Source organism: Canis aureus, chromosome 1, assembly GCF_053574225.1.
Source record: "Canis aureus isolate CA01 chromosome 1, VMU_Caureus_v.1.0, whole genome shotgun sequence".
Lineage (NCBI taxonomy): Eukaryota > Metazoa > Chordata > Mammalia > Carnivora > Canidae > Canis > Canis aureus.
This window is the reverse complement of record NC_135611.1, coordinates 115,535,099-115,556,417: the sequence shown is the minus strand read 5'-3', so window position 1 is coordinate 115,556,417 and position 21,319 is coordinate 115,535,099. Positions and strand designations below refer to the sequence as shown.

General features: G+C 48.7%; 1 protein-coding gene and 1 long non-coding RNA gene across 8 annotated transcripts in view; one reads left to right on the top strand and one right to left on the bottom strand.

Annotated features, from left to right (window-relative positions):
• SIPA1L3 (signal induced proliferation associated 1 like 3) overlaps positions 1 to 21,319 on the top strand; it is a 235,445-nt gene that overhangs the window by 107,604 nt on the left and 106,522 nt on the right. The gene's annotated exons all lie outside the window — the stretch shown is intronic.
• LOC144293177 (uncharacterized) lies at positions 9,256 to 19,895 on the bottom strand. Its single transcript, XR_013360634.1, has 3 exons — positions 19,716 to 19,895; positions 9,978 to 10,224; positions 9,256 to 9,856 (listed from the first exon to the last, which is right to left on the bottom strand). It is a non-coding gene; the product is annotated as an uncharacterized LOC144293177 (long non-coding RNA).

Here is a 21,319-nt window from a genome sequence, read left to right as displayed (position 1 = left end):
TTTCCTCCCCAGACCCGGAGCTGCCAACAGCACTCTCCCTCCCCGGTTCCCTGTTTCTCTTACAAGATGCCAACCAATATGTTGTCTCAGTTCTCTCTTCTAGGCCAGGCTCCAGAAAGAGGCAGGACAGGACGGGGAGGGGAGTTTCCAAATTACCTTTGTCTCTCCAGTACTGCGCAGGAAATAGCTATTTTGTGGGCCAGTTGTTTGGGGAGGCCCCAGGCCAATGACCCCGCCCTGCAGTGAGGGCCCAGATGAGTCTACCAGCACCCCCTCCTACCTGGGAATGGTGTCTGGTTTCTGGGGTGGGGAGGGGCCCAGGTACCCTGAGCAGCCACTGTGCTGGTTGCTCAGTAAGTGGAAGGCCTTGCTATCTCTTCTGCTGTGCCTGTGACTGCCTGCTTCCAGAGCAAGGGGGATTCTGACCTCCCTCCAGCACAGTTGGGTGCCTTGTGTCTTAGGAAATCCACAAAGCTTGCAAGTGTGGCTCCTTGGCTCTGCCACCCACGTAGTTGAGAGACTCTTACAGAAACTCTTAAACAGATGGGTTCCCCATCTAGGCCTGGTCCTTGATCTTAAGTGTGTTATGGATATTGACTCCTTTGATCCTCCCAACCACCCTAAGAGGTAGATACTGTTAGTTTTATAGATGAGGAAACTGAGGCACAGATAAGCAGGTCACTTGTCTGAGCCATACAGCTAGAAAGTGGCAGAGCAGGATTCAAACCCAGGCCATCTGGCTCTCTAATCACTGTGTCGTGACTGCCTGCCCGCACTCCCGACACCTGCACACACTCTCCTTATCACATCACTCTGTTGATTTTCTCCTTAGCACTTAATCATAATCAGTTTGTTGACTTTTGTGTTGCCTGTCTACACCCTTTGGCATGTAGGATCCTATGGTGATATATGGTGATACAAATTACGTGTCTTTTTCGTTACTGTAAACCCAGAATAGTATCTAGGATAGTACAGCACACAGGAGCTGCTCAGCCAGTATAGGTTGAACGAATGAACCAGAGTTGCCAGTGGAAAGGATGTGGAGAAACTGGATCTCTCATACTCTGCTGGTGGGACTACCAAGTAGTACAGCCACTTGCCAACACAGATGGGGAATTTCTTAAAAATTAATTGTGCAACTATCCTATGACCCAGCCATTGCGTTCTTGGGTATTTATCTGTTCCAGAGGAATAAGATTAACGTTCACACAAAAACCTGCACGCGGTTGTTCACAGCAACTAGAAACTGCCTAGCTGTCCTTCTACCGATGAAAGGTCAAACTCTGGTACATCCATAACATGATATCCTACTCAGCAGGAAAAGGAAACAAACTATTCATAACATGCACCAATCTGGATGAACCCAAGGAAGAAAGTCAATCTTGAGTGTTTACATACAGTAACCATTATACAGATGTCATCTAGAACTTTCATAGCTAGAGAGGAGAAGTCAATGCCTGGCTTTCAAGCTCTGAAGGACATGCTAACTCAGGTAATGCAGCTGGTGGCTTTAGGTTGAAGCCAGTGCTCAAGCACCACTCTGAAGATCCTAAGGCCCTGAAAAATTACGCTGCATCTACTCTGCCTGCACTCTATAAAAGGAACTACAAAGCCTGGATGACAGCACATCTGTTTACAACATGGTCTATGGAATATTTTAAGCCCACTGCTGAGACCTACTACTCAGAAAAAAGATTCCTTTCAAAATATTACTGTTCACAGACAATGTACCTAGTCACCCAAGAGCTCTGGAAGAGATGTGCAGTGAGAATCATGCTGCTTTCATGTCTGCTGACAAAACATCAGTTCTGCAGCCCATGGATCTAGGAGTCATTTTGACTTTTTTTTTAAGATTTTATTTTATTTATTCACGAGAAACACACAGATAGAGGCAGAGACACAGGCAGAGGGAGAAGCAGGCTCCCCATGGGGAGCCAGATGTGGGACTCGATCCCAGGACCCTGGGATGTCGACCTGAGCCAAAGGCAGACACTCAACCATGGAGCCACCCAGGTGCCCCTTGTTTTGACTTTCAAGCCTTATTACTTAAGAAATATATTTTCTTGGGGGTGCCTGCATGGCTTAGTCAGTAGTGTCTGACTCTTGGTTTTTGAGGGGTTCAGGACTTCCATAGAGCAAGTTCCTACAGATGTGGTGGAAACAGCACGAGAACTAGAATTAGAAGTGGAGCCTGAAGATAGGATTGGATTGCTACAATCTTGTGATCACACTTTAATGGGCAAGGAGCTGCTTCTCATGGATGAGGAAAGGAAGCGGTTCTCGAGACGGAGTCTACTCCAGGAGAAGATGTTGTGAAGATTGTTGAGAGGACAACAAAGGATTTAGAATATGACATAGACTTAGTTGATAAAGCACCAACAGGCTTTGAGAGGATTGACCTTTTATTTAAAGCAGTTCTCCTGTGGGTGAAATGGCTGTGCAACAGCATCACGTGCTAACAGTAATCATCTGTGAAAGGAAGAGTCAGTCAATGTGGCAAACTTCACTGTTGTCTTTTTAAAAAATGACCCCAACCTTGGGCAGTCACCACCTCGATCATCATCAGCCACTGACATCAAGGCGAGAGCCTCCACCAGCAAAGATTCTGGACTCACTGGAAGCTCAGAGATGATGATCAGCATTTTGTTTTTAGCAATAATGTATTTGTAAATTAAGATATGTACATTGGGGATTTTTTTTTCGATATAATGCTGTTTTTCACTTAAAAGAGTACAGTATAGTATAAACATACTTTTATATGCCCTGGGAAACAAAATTCATTTGACTCACTTTATTGAAACAGTATTGTGGTCTGGAACTGAACCCACAAATCTCTGCAAGGTCTGCCTATATATAGCATCTCACAGTATCTTACAAGTATGTGTGTATCTACAAGTATGTGTGTATCTTACAAGTATGTGTGTATCTAAAAATTTCTGTTTAAAAAAGTTGCCATGGGGGCACCTGATTGGCTCATTTGGTTAAGCATCTGCCTTCAACTCAAGTTTTGATCCCGGGGTCCTAAGACCAAGTCCCAAGTCAGGCTCCTTGCTCATCGGGGAGCTTGCTTCTCCCTTTGCCTGCTGCTCTGCTCCTCCGGCTCCTGCTGCTGCTGTTGCTGCTGCTGCTTCTTCCTCTCTCTCTCTCTCTCTCTCTCTCTATCTATCTATCTCTCTCTCTCATAAAAAATAAATAAATAAATAATCTTTTAGGAAAAAGTTGTCAGTGAGACTGAAGGAGAGAGGAAGTGGGAGTGGAGGGTGGCTCTGGTCAGAGAGGAGTGGCCGTGGAGTGGAGAGGTTATCCGTTTATCCTTAGAAGCCTCAGAAGGGGTCCAGGTGGGGGAGGGACCTGGCCAGGTGTGCATTTATGAATTAACCTGGCTGCTGCAGGAGAGATGGAGGTGAAAGAATCTGCTAAGAGAGAGCTGCTGCGAGGGAACCTGAACGTGAAGACAAGTGAACCTGCTGTGAGCCTTTTGGGGTGCAGCAGCCTGCCGTCCCAGGGCCAGGAGGAGGGCCAGCTCCCCCATCCTTACTGCCCGTCCTCCTCCCATGTTTGGCTGCACAAATCTGGAAAGGGACTTTGTGTGCAAGGAAGGTGTCCTGGCTCCAGCCTCATCATTCGTGTGGGGAAAATAGCTTTATAATCACCTGTGGCCCACCATAAGTCCCTAAGGATGCATGTCCCTGTGGGACCCCCTCCCTGAGATTGAGAACTCTGGGGAAGAGAAAGGTACCCCTTAATATGTGTCACCGGCCAGGCCCTAAGTCTTGTGTGGGGTGTGGATTACACAGGTGCAGACATGTGTCAGGATTCACTAACCTGTGCATTCAGAACGGGCCCATGTAGGTAATTATACTTCAGTAATTAAATATCTTCCATCAAATAATAACCGTAAGAAGAAAGCTCGTATTTACTGAGCCTCTGCTCCGTGCTGGGCTCCATCTAAACATTTTACATGTGTTAATTCATTTTCTCACCACGACAGTTCTGTGAAATGTGCACTTCTGTTTGTATTTTATGGATGAGACAACTCGGGTGCGACCTCTGGTCTGTGGTCACAGGACCGCCTCGTGGCTGAGCGGTGATGGGGTGATGGGCGCCCAGCACAGGCTGACGCCCCAGCTCAGGTTCTTTTGAGTTGCCAGTGGTTTCTCCGGGCCCTTCCCTTGATTCCGATGGAACAATGCTACACCGCAGCTAGTGGGGTCACCTCACGGAGGGCCCCAGCCACATGCTGTCTCCCAGAGCCCCGCTGTAGCCAGATCTTGGGGAGCCCAAATCGCGAAGTCCGATCTCTGATTCGGGAACAGAGCCTTGGCAGGAGAGCCCGGCTGGGCTTTCTGGTCCTCCCTCACCTGCTCATCCAGCCAGCTGGGGATTAGCCCCCTGCTGTTATCAGGAGAAAGAGACCCTGAGAAACTGGCTGCAGCTCTGCTCCTATGATGGATGAGGGCAGCCGAGTAGCGGTGGGAGGTTCCTGAGCCCTTGCGCACAAAGGAGGGCACAACTGGCTCTTTCTGTGGCCTCACGTGGGATACCGACGGGGTGGGCGGGGCACGTGTAGCTTGAGGCCTGTAAAGAGTCTCCTTAGGGTGGGATTCAGGGGGTCTCTGAAGCCCCCATTTCCCTATTGCAGAGATGTTTCCTTGTTAACAGTCAGAAAACGGCTGCCTAGCTCGAGGGTCTCTGTTAAGGTGCTTTTAATTGCAGTAACAAAACCCCAACATCATTTGGCCAGATAACAAAGAAATGTAATGTGTCCTAGATGTCCATCGGGTGGTGGCCGTCAGGTGGGGTAGGATCAGCAGCTCAAATGTCTCTCATCAAGGACTCAGGTTCTCAGCACCAGCTTCATCCTAGTATGGCGAAATACAGATACAGATACAAATATGTGTGCCTCTTTATGCCAAGATGACTGCAGTGACAGTCAGGGCCACTTGCTTTCTTGTCCACAGATATTAGGAGAGAGGGAGTAGAAAAAGCCCATCCCTCGTGGGTTATAAATATTTCCTTTAGTCTGTCCCCCGTCCAGCCTAGGTCATGTACCATCCCCTCGCCACTCGCCAGGCCAGTCAGATCACCTGAGGAATGCCACACCCTGATTGCCTTTGACCAGTTGGGTCCTCTATTCAAGAGAAGAGGAAAGTGGGTACGGAGCAGACAACCAAATGCCTGCCACAACTGGAAAGGGCCTCCAGACTCCATCCCTAACCCAGGTTTAGTAAGTTAAAAAAAACTGTGTCAGGCCCAACGAATGGTGGCATTTGAGAACACAGAAATATGGTTTTCTTTGGAAGAAGTAAAGTGATTTATGTCCTGTTTCTGCCTTCCGCCTGTTCATCCACCCTCACAGAACCCACAAATGGGGTGCAAATAGAGTTTGTCTCCCATAGTCCACTTGTGTGTTGGCAGAAACTGGTGTGCTGCTTCCTTTCTCAGCGGGTAACTTGTTCGTTCTTTTTCCTTCATTCTCTGTCCTTCATCCTTCCCCCACTCTGAGGTGTGTGTGGTGTGTCTATAGCTATGTGCCTATCCTTGTAAAATACATAGTGAGATTTGAATAAGAGCTTCCAGAAGCGGTTTTGGGCTCCATATCTCCATCTATTTCTTCTCGTTTTCCCCAAACAGCATGTTTTTGAGATTAGCCATGTCACTCTGTGAGCTCCAGTGTGTTGTGTCCACACGCTGAGCAGCCGTACATGATGTATCACCACCAGGTCCACACCACCACAGACAGTTCACAGACAGTGAACACCCACATACCTGTGTCCTTCTCAGTCCCTGGGGTCTATATCCAGGGGTCATGTTGTGGCAGAGACAGGAGACAGGCATCTCTCTTCCCCTCGGGGAATGGCAAGGTTCTTCTCTGGGAGGTGGTTCTGGCTGACGACCCCCCAGAGCATAGCAGAGTCCAGCTTTCCCCATTGATTGGTCACCATTTGCTTCTATTCTGCTTCCTAATTTGTGCCAAGCCAGTGAAGTCTAGGGTTTTAATGCTCTGATCCCTAGTCCGGCTGAGTGCTATGTCCTGCCTCCTCCTGCACCTGTTACCCTACCCACCCTATGCTCCCTCAGCATGAATGGCCCATCCAGAGATGAAGCAAGGCAGGAAGGGCACGGTCATCGGGGTCACACTCTGGAACCAGCTGGCCTAGGCTCACATCCTGATCCTGCCACCTTAACCTGGCAAGTTACTCAACCTCTCTGAGCCTGAGTTTCCTTAAATAGGAAATGGAAATGACAATAGTATCTATATCCTAAAACATTTTGAGGATTTAATTAGATAATATACAAAGCATTGTGGACAGTATCTAGCGTACATGTGATGTGAAATCAGCAATTATTGTCGCTGTCATCATCATTATTGAGGGTTGTAAAGTGTATGAACATTCAGATGTTTTACCCTCTCTTTTCTTTTAATTTCACCTCCGATTGTCTGCCTGTGGAGGCATTTCTGGCTTCTCTCTGCTGGCTTTTTAGGAAGCCTGAGATTTCACTTATAGTGAAATTTGTAAAAAGACAAATCGGGCCTGGATATATTCCTCTCTCCCACATTTGGGTGGGTGGTATATATTCATTTGCATGTATGTGATCTTATTTTTAATTTTTTAAAATGTGACATTTGAATTTTTAAAAATTGTCAACATTATAAAAGTATGTAAGGTAAACATTGAAAATCTTGCTCCTCCTTTCCCTGCACCCCCCTCCAGTCTTACTTCCTGGAGATAAAGCAGTCACTGTGACCAGTTTGCAGGTTGACTCCCTACTGTTAAAGGGTGAGGACCCTGGAGCAGAGGGACCCAGGCCTCCAACTTGGTTCCAGCGCTGACTGGCTGTGTGACCTAGTGTATCAGCTTGCTGTTGCTGTCATAACAAAGTATCACAGCCTGGGTAGCTTAAATAACAGAAATTGATTTTCTCTGACTCTCAGATTTCCAGTCCAAGACCAAGGTGCCAGCAGAGTTGGTTTCCTCCAAGGCCTCCTTCCTTGGCTTGCAGGCAGCGGCCCTACTGCTCTTGTTCCTTTATGCAAGGGGCGCCCACCCACTGGCTCCCTGTGCCCTGATCCCTCCTTATAAGGTCACTAGTCTGGTTGGATTAGGACACACCCTACTGGTCTCTTTTTAGTGTATCTCTTTAAAGGCCTTAATCTCCAAACACTGTCACATTCCAAGGTACTGGGGTTGGGACTTCAGCTTCTGACTTTGACATTCTGTGCCTCAGTTTCCTCATCTGTAAAATGGAGACAGTAACTGTATTTACCCCAGTGGGTTTTATGAACATAGGGTATATAACGTGTATAAAGTGCTGGCACCTGGTAAGTGCTATATTCATATCTGTGCTTGCCTTGATGTTAGAGCCCCTGGGTCCACGGGTGTGCATGTTTTTCATGTAATAACTGACAAATTGCCTTCAAAGAAACTTCTGCCAGTTAGTACCCCCACCAACAGAACAGGGACCAGTTTTTTCTTGCCTGTTGGTTTTGTTTTAATAATGGAAAATTTCAAACATTTACAGAGGTAGAAAGAAGAGCGCACAGAGCCGCAGGTACAGGCTTGTCACGAGAGCCTGTTGTTACTGGCACACGGCCAAGCGTGCTTCATCCGTCCCCCTGCCTTTGGATTATTTTGAAGCAGTTCTTGAACATTAGATTGTTTTGTCTGGGAGGGGTTTAAACTCCACACTCACCATGTGCCTGTATGTTAGGGAAGCGAGGAGGACATTCCCATAAAATAATCCCTGATTTGTGCGGTGCTTCCCACTTTCCCGCTGTATCTTCTCCCTTCGTTCTCAGATGCCCCTAAAGTGCAAACAAGACTGGTGTATCTGTCGGGAAACAGCATTTCGGTATTTCTAGGTATTACTCTGAAGTATTTCAGGCCGAGGGAATTCAACACAGAATTTGGTTAAATGAGTGATGGAGGGACAGAGGAGCCAAACAAGGACAGGGAGGCAGTCCTGAGATTGGACCCAGAGCTGGAGGGACACCAGGGGTGGGGGTGGGGGTATCACTGGAGCCCAGGGCAGGGGGTGGGGAGGGTGAGAGGGAGAAGCACCGCCCTTGGCTGACGTAACCGGGAATCCTGGGAAATGTAGTCCCCTGTGATTCAGAGCAGGGCGGGAGCTGGAGGGGCAGTGGATCAATCAGGGAAATTGACACCCACTTTCTAGATGAGAAAACCAGAATGACTAAATGGCCTGGTCGGGGGTGCGTTGCCTGGTGATGAGCACCATCCTGGACACTGGAGTCCTTGGTCTCCTGAGAAACCTGAGTCAGCTCTCCGGGCACTGCCTGCCAGCTGCTCATCACTGCTGCCCCGGTCGCGCCTCCCTCTCCCTCGGGAGGCTTGAGCCATTTGCCTATGGTTACAGTCTCTTCTTTTGCTGGAGGAATCCTCTCCAAGCTCCCCCCCGCCCTGTGTTTAGACAAGACGCTCCCTTTTGCTCCTGTCGGAGGACTGGGTCATACCCTGACCTAAGGAAAGGCTTCCCCAGGAGGTCGTGTCTATAAGCAGAGCAGCGCCGCTTGCCTGGAGGGTGCCGGGTGGTGGGATGCAGGGAGCCCCTGCGTGAGGCCCCAGTGTGCCCAGCCGGGAGAGAGGCCAAGGGAACACTGCACACACAGGCAGCCAGGCACTCACACATGGGGGTGAGAGGTGTACCGTGCACGCTCCTGGAGCTGCTAGCTTTCTGAAGGTGGGGGAAGCCTAGGGCACCACGGTGGTGCCAGATTCACAGGCAGGGGAGGTAAACAACAGCCGGGGAATTAAATAAAAGTGGGGACAGTCCGTCCTACAAGAGAACCCCAGAGTAGAGCTGATGAGGATTGCTAACATTAACTGGGCACTTCTCGTAAAGCGGGCCTGTTTCAAGTACTTCACTCACATAGCTTAACTTCTTTAATTCTCACAATAATCCCGTGAGGTTGGTAGGACTAGCGATCTTGGAGAAGAGAAAGAGTTAAGTAACTTCCCTGAGGTCACACAAGCTAATATTCCTGGTGATCTCCTGTCCCACGCACTATTCTAGAGCTTTACATATTAACTTTTCTTTTTTTTAAGATTTGATTTATTGATTTTGAGAGAGAAAGAGCATGAACAGGGACAGGGGCCAAGGGAGAGGGAGAGAGAGAATCCCAAGCAGATCGACACGGGGCTCAATCCCACAACCCTGAGATCATGACCTGAGCCAAAATCAAGAGTTGGATGCTCAACCCACTGAGCCACTCAGGCGCCCCTACGTATTAACTCATTTAATGCTCACATCAGCCCTGTGAAGGAGGTACTTCTCTTATTTCCATTTTACAGATGATATAACTGAGGCAGAGGGGGGTTAAGTGACTTGCTAATAAGGTCATGTGGCAGAGCTAGGATTCAGACTCAGGCACCCTGAGCCTTAGACTCCATGCCCTTAGCTGCTATGCCACACCAAGTCAAAGATAAAAATTGTCGTTTACTTCCAGGGTGCTTTCTCCTGTACTTTTTCAGATTCTGTCTCCTTAAAGGAGAGACAGATCATGGTATCCATTTGATGGGCAAGGAAACAGGCAGGGTGAAAGAGGCGGATGGTGATTGCAGCTAGCATACGTCCCCGGCATCACATCAAGTCCTGTCCAAGTGCGGCACGGCTTATCAAAGTTTCCTCCCAAACCCTGTGAGGTAAATACAGATAAGGGACCTGAAGCTGGGGGAGATGAAGCAGCCTTGTTCAGAGCTGGGAGGTATGCAGCGGTACTAGGTCCTGGTGCGTCAGACTGTAGTGCCTGTGCTCTCAACAACCATCTATGGATCTCCAGGGAACTCAGCATCATTCACCAGACATTGACTGCGTGCCGAGCACTGTGCTGGTGCTAAGAGACAAGTGAACAAAATTGGCATTAATACTCATCCTCAAGGAGGCACTCACATTTATGTCTTTGGATTCAAGCAGGGCTGGCGTATAGCAGCTGCCATCCATTTTGATTGCCTTACCTGCGCCATGCTGGATTGTAAACATTTTGTATCTTGGTCTGGAATATAAGTAACAGATACTCAGCAGTTCTGGGATGCTTCAACAGCTCCACATGTCAGAAGCCCAAGTGTGTGCTTCTGAAATCATTTTTGCCTTTCCTTGTGGTTGTAAGATGGTTGCTGTGGCTCCAGGTATCACATCCTGTCATAGCCACGAGGCAGGAAGCAGGGAGCTAGTCAGGACCATGTTTCTGCTCTTCTATTAGGCCTAAGGAAAAGGAAGGTTGACATGCAAAGTACAGGGTAGTTATTGCAGGCAAAACCCAAGGCTGGGGCAGGGGTGCCGCTCCAGTTACACATGGTTGAGAATTAGTTGGGAGTCCTGGAGGTGTTTGGCCTGTGAGTTGTCTTTGAATCCAAGCTTTAAAAATTTTTTTAAAAATCATCTAGAGTTGGCAAAACCTTTTGGTCATGGGGAGAGTTCTTTGGAAGAGGAGATGCACAGTCTCCGTTTTGGTAATAATGGAATCAATTATTAGGCACTAAGTTGGACACCATGCCCTTTGCTTTATATTTATTCCTCAGTGAGCCCTCGCAGCCTCCTGTGAAGGTAAGGGGCCATTCCTGTTTTCCAGAAGAGTCACTCGACCTTCCCATGCATTCAGTCATTGCCTCTTTAGCATGTGTGTGTTGAGCACCTGGCACCAGCCCGCTGCTGTTGTGTGGTGGGCAGTGAGCAGCAGAGAGTCCACATTTTGTGGAGCTCATCCTTCTGGTGTGAGGGATGGAGAAGCAAACTACTAAGTGGAGAAGCAAATTGAAGCCAAGCTTTCTACTAAGCCAGTACTCTTGACTAAGATTCAGGATACTGCTATAAAGTGGTTAGGGACACAGGCTCACATCCAGCCTTAACTCTTCCTGGCTCTGTGTAACCTTTTGCTAGTGATCTCCCCTCATAGAGCTTCAGTTTCCTTATATATAAAATGAGGATCTGGGTAGGACTTCTATTAGTCAAGATTGTATTCTGCTATAAGGAACAGGAAACCAGTAAGTAGTCACTTAAATAAGGCAACAGCTTTTCTCTTGCACATAGGAGGGAAAAGAAGTATGGGTAGACCGAGGCAGGGCCACTGGCTCGGAGAGTGGGCTCCACGGACTCCTAGCTCTGCCATCCTCAGCATGTAGGCTTCCAGCCTCATGATCACAAGATGGCTGCCCCACCTCCAGCTATCATAGCCACATTCCAGGAAGGAGAAGGGTGGAAGGGGTTGCTGGTTGAGGTTACTCCTTTCTTTTGGAAAACAGTAGCTCTACCAGAAGACCCCTCGCCCACCCCCAGCGGACTTCCACTTAACCTGTCATTGGCCAGAATGGGATGCATAGTGAGCCATATCGTCAGGGGAACCTTGGAGAGTGGATTTTTCGGATGGGCATCCTGCTGCTCCAAACAAGTTCAGACTTCTCTCGAGGAAGGAGAGTGGGTTTGGATTTGAACAACACTGGAGTCCGTGCAGCCACAAGTGTGAAGCCTTCAGCATCCGGATTAGCGCCCCGGTGGAGGGTAACTAGTCCCATACTGAGGGCCTGAGTTCTTGTTGTCTAGAAATGACGCTGCCTTGTGCCCAGTCTCCTCATCTGCCCATTGGGAGTGAGGTTCCTTGCCTTCGGGCCTCCTGAGCAGCACCTGTGAGTCTATGAAACCTGGATGGGAAGGACTTCGAGGTACATCCCACCCCATAGGAGGCCTGGGGCCAACTTTTGTTCAGAAAGTTGTCAGTTTTTCTTAAAGCTGAGCCCAGCCAGCCCTGGCCGCTGATGGTTGGCCCAAACATACTGGCCTGAAATGGCTCGTTTATTCATCTCTGTCCTGCTCTGGTCTGAATAGCATGGGTGCAAGAGCAGGAGCAGCAGCCTGCAGCTCTGTGCCCAGATCTGGCACAGCGCCCGGTACCCGCCTGGTGTTCAGTTTAGGATTGAATGCCATGGAGCTCCACTTGGTGTGAGGAAATGGCCAAATCCTCTCTGGTCTGTCCTCATCTGTGTCAGCACTGTCCCTGTTCTGGGCCACGCCGCTCCTGCCCCTCCTCACCCTACCCCATCCCAAGGATGGCTGTCCTGCCTCCTGATGGGACTCTGTTCCCTGTCGGGTTCATTATCCACATGAGATTCAGTTTGGGTGGCTGCCTCCAAACACACTAGGGCCTTTGCACCTGCTGCATCTGTGCCCCTCACCTACCACCACCCCTTTCAGGAAGCCTTCCTTGACCACCCACTCTGCAGCACCCCTTTCTTCCCTTTATCCTCTCCTTGGCTTGCTTTCTGCTGATCCGTGTACTTGGTATAGGCTCTCAATTCACGTGTGGCTCCCTTCTCCAGCCAAGGGGCAGAGAAGGGTCCACCTTGTTCACTGCCTTAGGACATAGGGGGCTCTCTGGAAATACTCATCTAGTGAATGGAAATAAGTTACATGAATGAAAACTTTGTGCTTTGTTTCCCTGATTTTGAAAACACATTCATTAAAGGTAGTTTGGGAGAATAGAGGAACGTACAAAAAGCACATTTTCAAAAAATCACTAGTAGTCCCAACACCAAGAACTAACCCCAGGTAACATTTTTGAGTATTTGTTTTGAGTCTTTTTTCTGTGACCGTGTGCAGACACGTAATAAACATTTAATGTCATTAGGTTATGTGATAAGACGTGCAGCAGTTTATTTAACCATTCTCCTGTCCTTGGACAGTGGGGTTGGTTCTGTTTTTTTGTTTTATAACCCATGCCATAAGTTTTTTTCCTTCATTTCCATTGTTTCTTTGGGATCAATTCCCAGAAGTAGCATTACAGGTTCATAGGGTAAGAACATTTTTAAAAGCCGTTGCCAGATTGCCTCTAGAAAGGTTCCATCAACTGTGAACATTAAAAAACAAAAAAATTGTGCTAAGAATGAGTGGCTGATTTCCTGGTGTCCCGGGCTTCTGGAGAGCCATTGTTTCAGGCTCCTGAGGGCCTAGTGCCCCCTTCCAGCCCTTCTGCCTTGGTCTCGGTCCCTGGGCAGGATGTTTGATTACGATGTTGTGCAAACAGAGCTGCAGGCTTTTGCCATCTGCCAGCTGGTCCTCAGGCTGACAAGAGGCTTTGCACCTCAAGGGTCAAGACTGGAGTCTTTCTAGAGCTCACTGTGAGCTCACCGCAGGACAGAGCTAGGATACACATTAGCCTGGCCCTGCAGCCCCTATGTCCTGTAAGTCCTCCTCCAGGTGAATACGAGTCCCTGACCCTTGGTCCCCAGCTGTCAGGTGGTGAGTTGTCCCAAAACCACTGCTGTGAGTGTAGCCCTGCTCTCCCCACCTCCCCTGAAGCTAGGATGAAGTGCACACTCCCCCAGCAGGCCCAGGATGTTTGTTGGGGAGGGAGGGGGTGGTGTGAAGTGGTTCTGCCAGTTCTGGGGAGTGGAAACCTTTCTTATAGGAGAGAAAGTGAATTTTGAGCCAGAGGGACCAAGAGTGACTGGGATGGCTCTGTGTGTGTACAAACACACAGGTCTTCAAAAAGGGTCTTATCTTTTTTTTTTTTTTTTAAGATCTTTATTTATTTATTTAGAGAGAGGGGAGAGAGAGAGAGACAGTGCTTACACATGAGCCAGGGGAGGGTATCAGGTAGTGGGGGAGAGGCAGAGGGAGAATCTCAAGCAGACGGTGGGCTTGATTCCATGGCCCTGAGATCGTGACCTGAGCCAAAACCAAGAGTCGGATGCTTAACCTACTGAGCCACCCAGGTACTCCTCAAAGAGGGTCTTATTTATTTTATTTTATTTTATTTTATTTTATTTTATTTTATTTTATTTACTTATTTGTTTGTTTATTTATTTATTTATTTTATCTTTTTTTAAAATTACACATGTAATGGGCAGCCTGGGTGGCTCAGCGGTTTAGCGCCGCCTTTGGCCCAGGGCGTGACCCTGGAGACCCATGATCGAGTCCCACATTGGGCTCCCTGCATGGAGCCTGCTTCTCCCTCTGCCTGTGTCTCTGCCTCTCTTTCTCTCTGTATCTCCCATGTATAAATAAATAAAATCTCTAAAACAAAAAAAAATTACACATGTAATACAAGAGTACAATCTCACTGTTTAACATGAACCGATACAATGCAGAAGACTTTAAAACGTGGTTATTATGAAATATAACATTTGCACTGAAAAACATGTAAAATGTAAATATACAGTTTAGTGAACAATTCTAAAGCACTCGTGTAAACCCCCATATCAAGAAAGAATTTTGCCAGTACCCCAGAACCCTCTATGTACCCCTGCATCAGAACCCACTCTCTCCCCCAGAAGCCACTACTCTAGACTTCCGTGATCACCATTTCTTGCTTTTTGAAGGTTTGTTCACCTACGGCAGTAACCCTTAGTAACGTGGTCTCGTTTTGCCTGTTTTTTGAACTTTATATAAATGAAATCATGTATTACACACATTGTTCTGTGTCTGCCTCTTTTGCTCAGAATCACATCTGAAAGCCGCATTCTGGTTTTGATGTCAGCACATGTCTGGTACCAAAGCTCATTTCCATTGATACACAGACAGGCTTTACAAATGTTCGTATTTGTGCGTTTTGTTTGATGAGTATTAGAAAAAAATATAATGAATCTAATACTGGTACTATTATTATTAAGGTTTTAGTAAGTGAGATGGTTGAAAGGATTATCTAAAGTAAATATTAGTACAGGTGGTCTGCGGCTGTGCCAAAGTAGAGGCACATGACTTTGGGGAGTTTTGGAGCTTCAACGCTGAGGATGGGATGATCACACGCACACATACTGTCACTCCCCTCCCTGGGGTAACCACTTACAGGTAGAGATTGTCCTTACAGATCTTTACTCTGCATCAACATAGGTGGTTATATAGCTATAAAATATGTAGCATGGAGATTGTTTTAATACTAATTTTTTTTAATTGTAAGAGAGAATATGCCATTCTTTGAACTCCTGAATTCATTCTTCTTGGAGTTTCTGAGTTTATTCTCTGAATAAAGCAGCCAATTTCCTTGTATAAGATTCCACTTCAGGGTGGGGGTGAGACTGGACAAGGCCGACGTAAATCCTCCCTGGAATATGAGAAATTAGGGGCCCAAACAATGCCACACATGCTGGTGGTTCTTTCACTAGCAGACAGTTTGGGATCTGCCTCCTGAATTTTTTTTCTCTTTTTAAATAATCTTGGCCAATGTCTTAGCTTCTCTACCTTCCTGTGGATGCTGGGAACTTGGGATATGGGAGAAAGTTAAGAAGGACCAGGTGGAGGCTGCCTGGCCTGGGACACATCCTCAGTGGTGGGTTAACATGGGATTATAACTCAGGGCCCAGAAATATTGCAGAGCCGTGGTCGTCTGTGTGTGTTCATGTGTGTGAGAGAGACACACACCCACACACAGGGACATGGACAGGTGTGGACAGGGACGCGGAGAGTTGGTGCAGGGAGACCTGGGATAGCCATGCAGGGAGATGTAGAGATGTAAATAAATAGGGTCAAGGACACAGAAACAAGAGACCAGTTGGCTGGTTAACTGGCCGGTTGGCTTGCTGGCTAGTGGGTTGATTAACTGAATGATTGGTTGGTTAGTTGATTATCTGGTTGGCTGGCTGATTGGTTATCTGGTGGGTGACTGGTTTGTTTGGGTTTTCCTTCCTTCTTCCGACTCAGAAAACACATAGGAAGGACTCCCCTGATCTCAGTACTGCTTTGGACCTGGGGAAGGAGTAGTGAACAGTGGCTGCAGGCATTTGGGTGTCTGACCACTGCTCCCCAGCCCTCCCCCCATGAGGGTGTTGTGAGTGCAGCTGGCGAGTCATTCTTACTGTTGTTTTAAAAATCCTAGGTAAGAATGAATGTGCACTTATATATGCCGTTACCATGGGGAGTGGTGTCGTAGGGGGACCATCTCGGGCTCCTCTGGCAGTGCGACAGAGTAGCACTGCTGTCCACTCTGGTCTGCGTTGGAGTCAGGATTTGATCCCAGGATCCCAGCATGAGCCTGATTTCTGTCTTAAATCACTGAGGGATGAAGAGTGGATATTTATCGAGGCCCATCATATTCACAGCTCTATCCTTGCTTTTTAGGGTGGCTTTGGTGGCCACAGAGTCACCTACCCGGTTCCAGTCCTACCTCTGCCTTTTACCTCATGAGTAGCCTGCCTCTCTAAGTCTCAGTGTTCCCTTCTGTAAATTGGAGAGAATAGTAGGGCCCTCACCCCGGGATGCTGCATGGGCTGAGTAGGGCCAAGAGTGAGGCCTGTGCGTCTCAGTGGGGCCGCCATTATTAGGTGTAGCTTCGGGAACTGGACTGTTGGAACAGGCCTCCAGTCTGGGTTCCTGGTGACATAAGTGCCAGTTTTTGCTCTTACTTTTGACAGCTTGTCTCTCAAGTTGGTCACAGGGCACACCCTGAAGTCAGCTAGACCCAGGTGTAGACCCCCATTCCTCCTCTCATTCTCTCTGTGGGGAAGCAGTGTCCCCTCCCAGAAGCTCAGTTTCCTGATTTTGAAATGGAGGTGACGAGAGCACTGCCTCAGTGGACTATTAGAAGTCAGGTTCGGGGACAAGCACTCTACCCCCAGCTGTGGGCTGGCCCTCAGCTGCCTGGGGGCTCAGGGGCAGGTATGGGGATTACAGCGGCAGATGGTGCCCCCAGGATAACAAGGTTTACTCCCTCCACTCTCACCACAGGGAGCCTTTCTGTTTCTGTGTCCTCTCTGTCCCCCTTCCCCCTGCCCCCAGCCCTCCACAGAGCTCCTCAGGTGAGGAGAAGCAGAGCCCGAGGTGCCCCTGCGGCCCCCAAGAGCAGGAGGGAAAGAACAGGGCTTTAACAGATGTTCTTTGACAAGGATTCCCTGGCTGTATTTAATCAAGATTGTCAAATATTGATTTAATCTCCGAGCCCAACAGATGTGATCTTAGCAGGTTTCGGTGGCAATTAGCTGGGATTAGTTTGCAAGTCAGGCTCCATGCTGACAAGACACCATCTCCTAAAAGAGGCTCAGCCTGGTCACAGGAGTGAGCCCGTTGGGGGACACACTGAACATTTAACCACCACTCCTACCTGGGCGGCAACAGCCCTGGGAGCAGACCCCGGAGAGGTGCCCCACGCAGTGGTAACGGGGGCTCTCGGGGTTCCAGGCGGCAGCTGTTTATCAAAAAGTTGCAGTATCAAAATAAAGGTCACAACTACACCAGTGCATATGGCCTGACAGTGGGCCTGGCTAGAGCCAGGGAGATCCTCAGGGACGTCTGGCCACTCAGAGCAGTGGTTGTGGCCCCGCGTAAGTCTCCCCAGAAGGGGCTTCCTGACCACAGACCCCTCATCCAGCCTCCAGCCAGCGCAGGGCTGTCACCTCCGAGGAGTGCCCAAGCTCTGCTGTGGCTCGGGGCGGCTCCGGGGTGGGCCTGGCACGCGTGCCCATCCTCCGGGAGGCATCCTTTTTTAATTTTGCATTTCAAAGTCCCATTTGAAGTGAGTAGGACTATGCCCAGAATTGGAACAAGATGCTTAATCCACATGTACTTCACGGGAGGTAGCAACACTGTCGTCTAACCCACTCGACCCCACAGGGACTCAGAAGGGGCACCTCCCTGTGGCCCTGGCTCTGGGCCCCCCGGGAGGAGGGGCTTGTCCAGCTTCTGGTTCAAGGCAGGCCACCCTGGGAGACCTGGCTCCTGAGCCCAGAGCAACCAGGGTTCATGCCAAGGCCACATTTGGTTCAGTGAGTTTGCTTGAGGTTTCGTTTTTATTATTATATACGTAAAATGCTACCGGTTTCATTTTTATTATTATATACGTAAAATGTTACCAGTTAATACTTGTATATCCCTGTGTGCCAGGGATATTCCAAGTCTCTATAGTCATTACCCACGTCAGCGCTAAGAGTTAAGTACTATTATTATCTCATTTTACAGATGGGAAAACCGAGATGTAGGGTGGCCAAGTGACCTGCCCCAGGTCCAGGTAATTAAGTGGTGGAGCTGGGACTTGAACCCTAGTGGTCTTGGTTTCTAAACACTATTCTACAGCAGCCACATCAGGAAATCCCCAAGATCTGATAATAAGTAAGAAAAGCAAAACTATGAAGCCTGTTTATTTTTTTTTAATTCATTTCTCTATATAGGCATGTAATTATACAAGCATTTAACCCACGGGACTCCCAACTGTACTGGCTTGCAAGCTAAAACAAAAGAAGACCAGATTGCTGCTGGAGCATTTAAGTACAGCCTCTGTTTCCCCAAGGAGCATGTGGACACAAGATGGGGTGCCCCTTCCTTCCCTCAGTGGGTCTGGGTGCAGGCATCTTGCCAAGCCACAGAGGAAGCTCCACTTGGAAAGATGCGAAGTTTGCAGACTCCTCAGGCCCTGCTGGAGCTCCAGTGGGGAGGAGGTGCCTCTCATCTGTTCTAACTTTGCTTCCCAACAGGTCAGGGCTCCCCAGGGGGGTGGCTTTCCCTGTGCCCACAGTTCCTCTCACATGCTCACTTTCAAAACTGAAATCCTAAAGCCAGAGACACCCGTGCCCTATGCAGTTGTGAGCATTTCCTTGGAGACACCTTCTCAGGGCAGGCTTCACAGGGGGCCTGAAGGGGGCCTTGAACTTACATGTTGGTAAGAATTCAAGCACAGACACGTAAAATTAAAAAAAAAAAAAAAAAGTCCTTTCATCTCCATCCCCAGTTTTATTCCTTAGGAGTAGCCACTATTAACAGCTGGGGGGTGTGCCCCCAGATCCTTACTTTATAGACATTTGTGTTCTCTCTCTCCCTCTCTTTCTCTCTTTCTCCTCCTCTCCCCCCCCCCCCCCCCCCGTGAAATCCATCTCCTTTGGGTTAAGCCAAATTATTTTGGGTTTTGGTTTTATTCTGCAGCTTGCCTCTTGCCCTTGGCAGGTGGCACCCTAGAGTAAGACGGGAGAAACTCTAAAGCTGGGTTGCCTGGCTTCAAATCCCAGGGCCACTGCCCTCCTGCTGAGTGACCTTGGGTGAGTTACTCATCCTCTCTGGACTCGATTGCATTGACTTTAAAATGAGGCTGGTGATAGCCCCTCCCTCACAGGGTGTCAGAAGGATTAAATGAGTTAACGTGTGTAAAACACTTGGTACTCAAGTGAGCTCTCAGAAGTACTAGCTGTCCTCACTGGCTTCAGGCCCTGTGGGCCTCTTGCATATGGACAGGACGCATACCAGGTGACGCTACCTCCACCTCACTATTGATTACAGCTACACCCTGGAGTAGAGGCACCCAGACGCGCTTAGCCCTCCTCTGCTGATGGGTGGGCCTGCCGCTCTACCCTCCTCTTCCATATTACAACAGAGTGCACTGGTGTCAGTATCTGAGGGACAGATCCCCAGAAACCGAATTGCTGGATTAAAATAAAATAGCGAGCACACCTAAAATTTCAGCACGTAATTACAATTCTTTCTCCCTGCTCCCCCAAGGAAGGTGGGGAGAAGCTCTACTGATGTCCATACTTGGGGGAAAACTCTGGCCTCTCGGGAACCCGGTTTGAGTGTCGTGGCTGTCAGATTTAAACCAGAAACACCCATTCTCTGGTTCTCTGACCTTACATATGAAAATGCAAGTTTTCAGGGTGCAAATGAAAAATACATATTTGGTCTTTGTCCCCAGTCCCTGGCCCAAGAGCTTCTAAAACCTTTAGAATTTTCTCTTGATGTGGGTGATAGGAGCCTCTTTTGTTCTTTAGAATCAGCCCCTTTCAACCTACCTGAGTTGATGCTAATGAGAAGATTCTTGGTGGACTCCTAGATAGCTTCGGGATAGGGGCTGGTTGCCAGGGAAACCAACCGTGTGATTAGAAGGTTGGACCTTTCAGCCCCACCCCCCTGACCTCTGCGGAGGAGGGGGTGCTGGAGATTGCTCGAGCCGCCAGTGGCTGGTGATGTAATCAATCGTGCCCACATAATGCAGCCTCCACAAAACCCTAGAGGACAGAGTTCAGAGAGCTTCTAGGCTGATGAGTGTATCCACGTACTGGGAAGGTGGTGCACCCCAAATTCCGTGGGAGCAGAAGCTCCTGCAGCTCGAGACCCTTCTGGACTTCATCTTGACTATCTCTTCATTTGACCATTCGCTTGTATCTTTATAAAAAACCAGCAATAGTAGGTAAAGTTATCTCAGTTCTGTGAGCTGCTACAGCAAATGACCAAACCTGAGGAGGGAGTCCTAGGAACCCCAATTTGTAGCCAAGTCAGACAGACAGTGCGGGTAACCTGGGGACCCCTGACTTGTGATTAGCATCTGATGTGGGGAGCAGTCTGGTGGAACTGAGCCCTGAACCCGTGGCGTCTGTGCCAACTCCAGGTAGTGTCGGGATTGAATTAAAGTGTAGGATACCCAGTTGGTGTCTGCGGAGAACTAGAGAGTTGCCTGGTGTGGGAAATCCACACATCCCGTGTCAGAAGCATGGAGAGTAAAACGGATCAGAGTAGCAGGCAGCCAGGGAGGCCATGGTCAGGGCCCTGCTCCTCGTTTTTTTTTAGGCCGATGGAGCCGTCTCTGCCTCGGGGCTTCCTAATGAGATGTCGGGAAGTTCCATCCATTTTGTTTCCTGAGGGAGCCCTAAAGTGGTCCTGTGTATGCTTGAATTTCCAATAAGTGAAGGAAGACTAGAGGGGAGAAAACAGATCCTTAACCTGAAATCTGCCGAGCTTTTGCTAACTTTCTAGAGTTTTGTCCTTATGAATTGGTTTTTGAAGATGCAGTCATTTGTGTATTCACACAACACGCTCATCCGGGCTTCCGCCTCTTGTTTCGAGTGTAGTGGTGAAGGTGTGGAAGCCAAACTGACGAGGTTTGGGGCCTAGCTGCTGCACCTACCTACCCACCGTGTGACCTGGCCACGTGACCTTTGCCTCATCTGTAAAATGGGCATGCCAGAAGGTTATTCATACGGTTATTATAACGCACGATAGTACATGCCAAGTGTTACTACTGCCACCACTACATTATCACCCCCTACCCTGCCTGTGGGGCAGGAACACGTGTGGTAGACCCCAGTCCCCTGCAGACTTGGAGCTGCTCAAAGTCCAAGGAGGACCAAAGATACGCAGAGGCTTAAAAATCTAGTGAACTTCTTCTGTAGTATAGGGTGTGTGCAGACCCCTGGGAACTCAGCAAAGGAGGATGGGAGCCATAGTGTCTAGTGTCCGGTAGGAAGAAGACAGGGTAGGCCGGCAGCAGGGGGGACAAGGGGTGTGACAGGCGTCCCAGAGCAGCAGTTCCCCTGAAATACCTCCTGCTGTGGTCACCAGTGCCCTTCAGACCAGTAACTGTCACTGTATGTGAACCTCTCAGCAGCCTCCAGCCCTG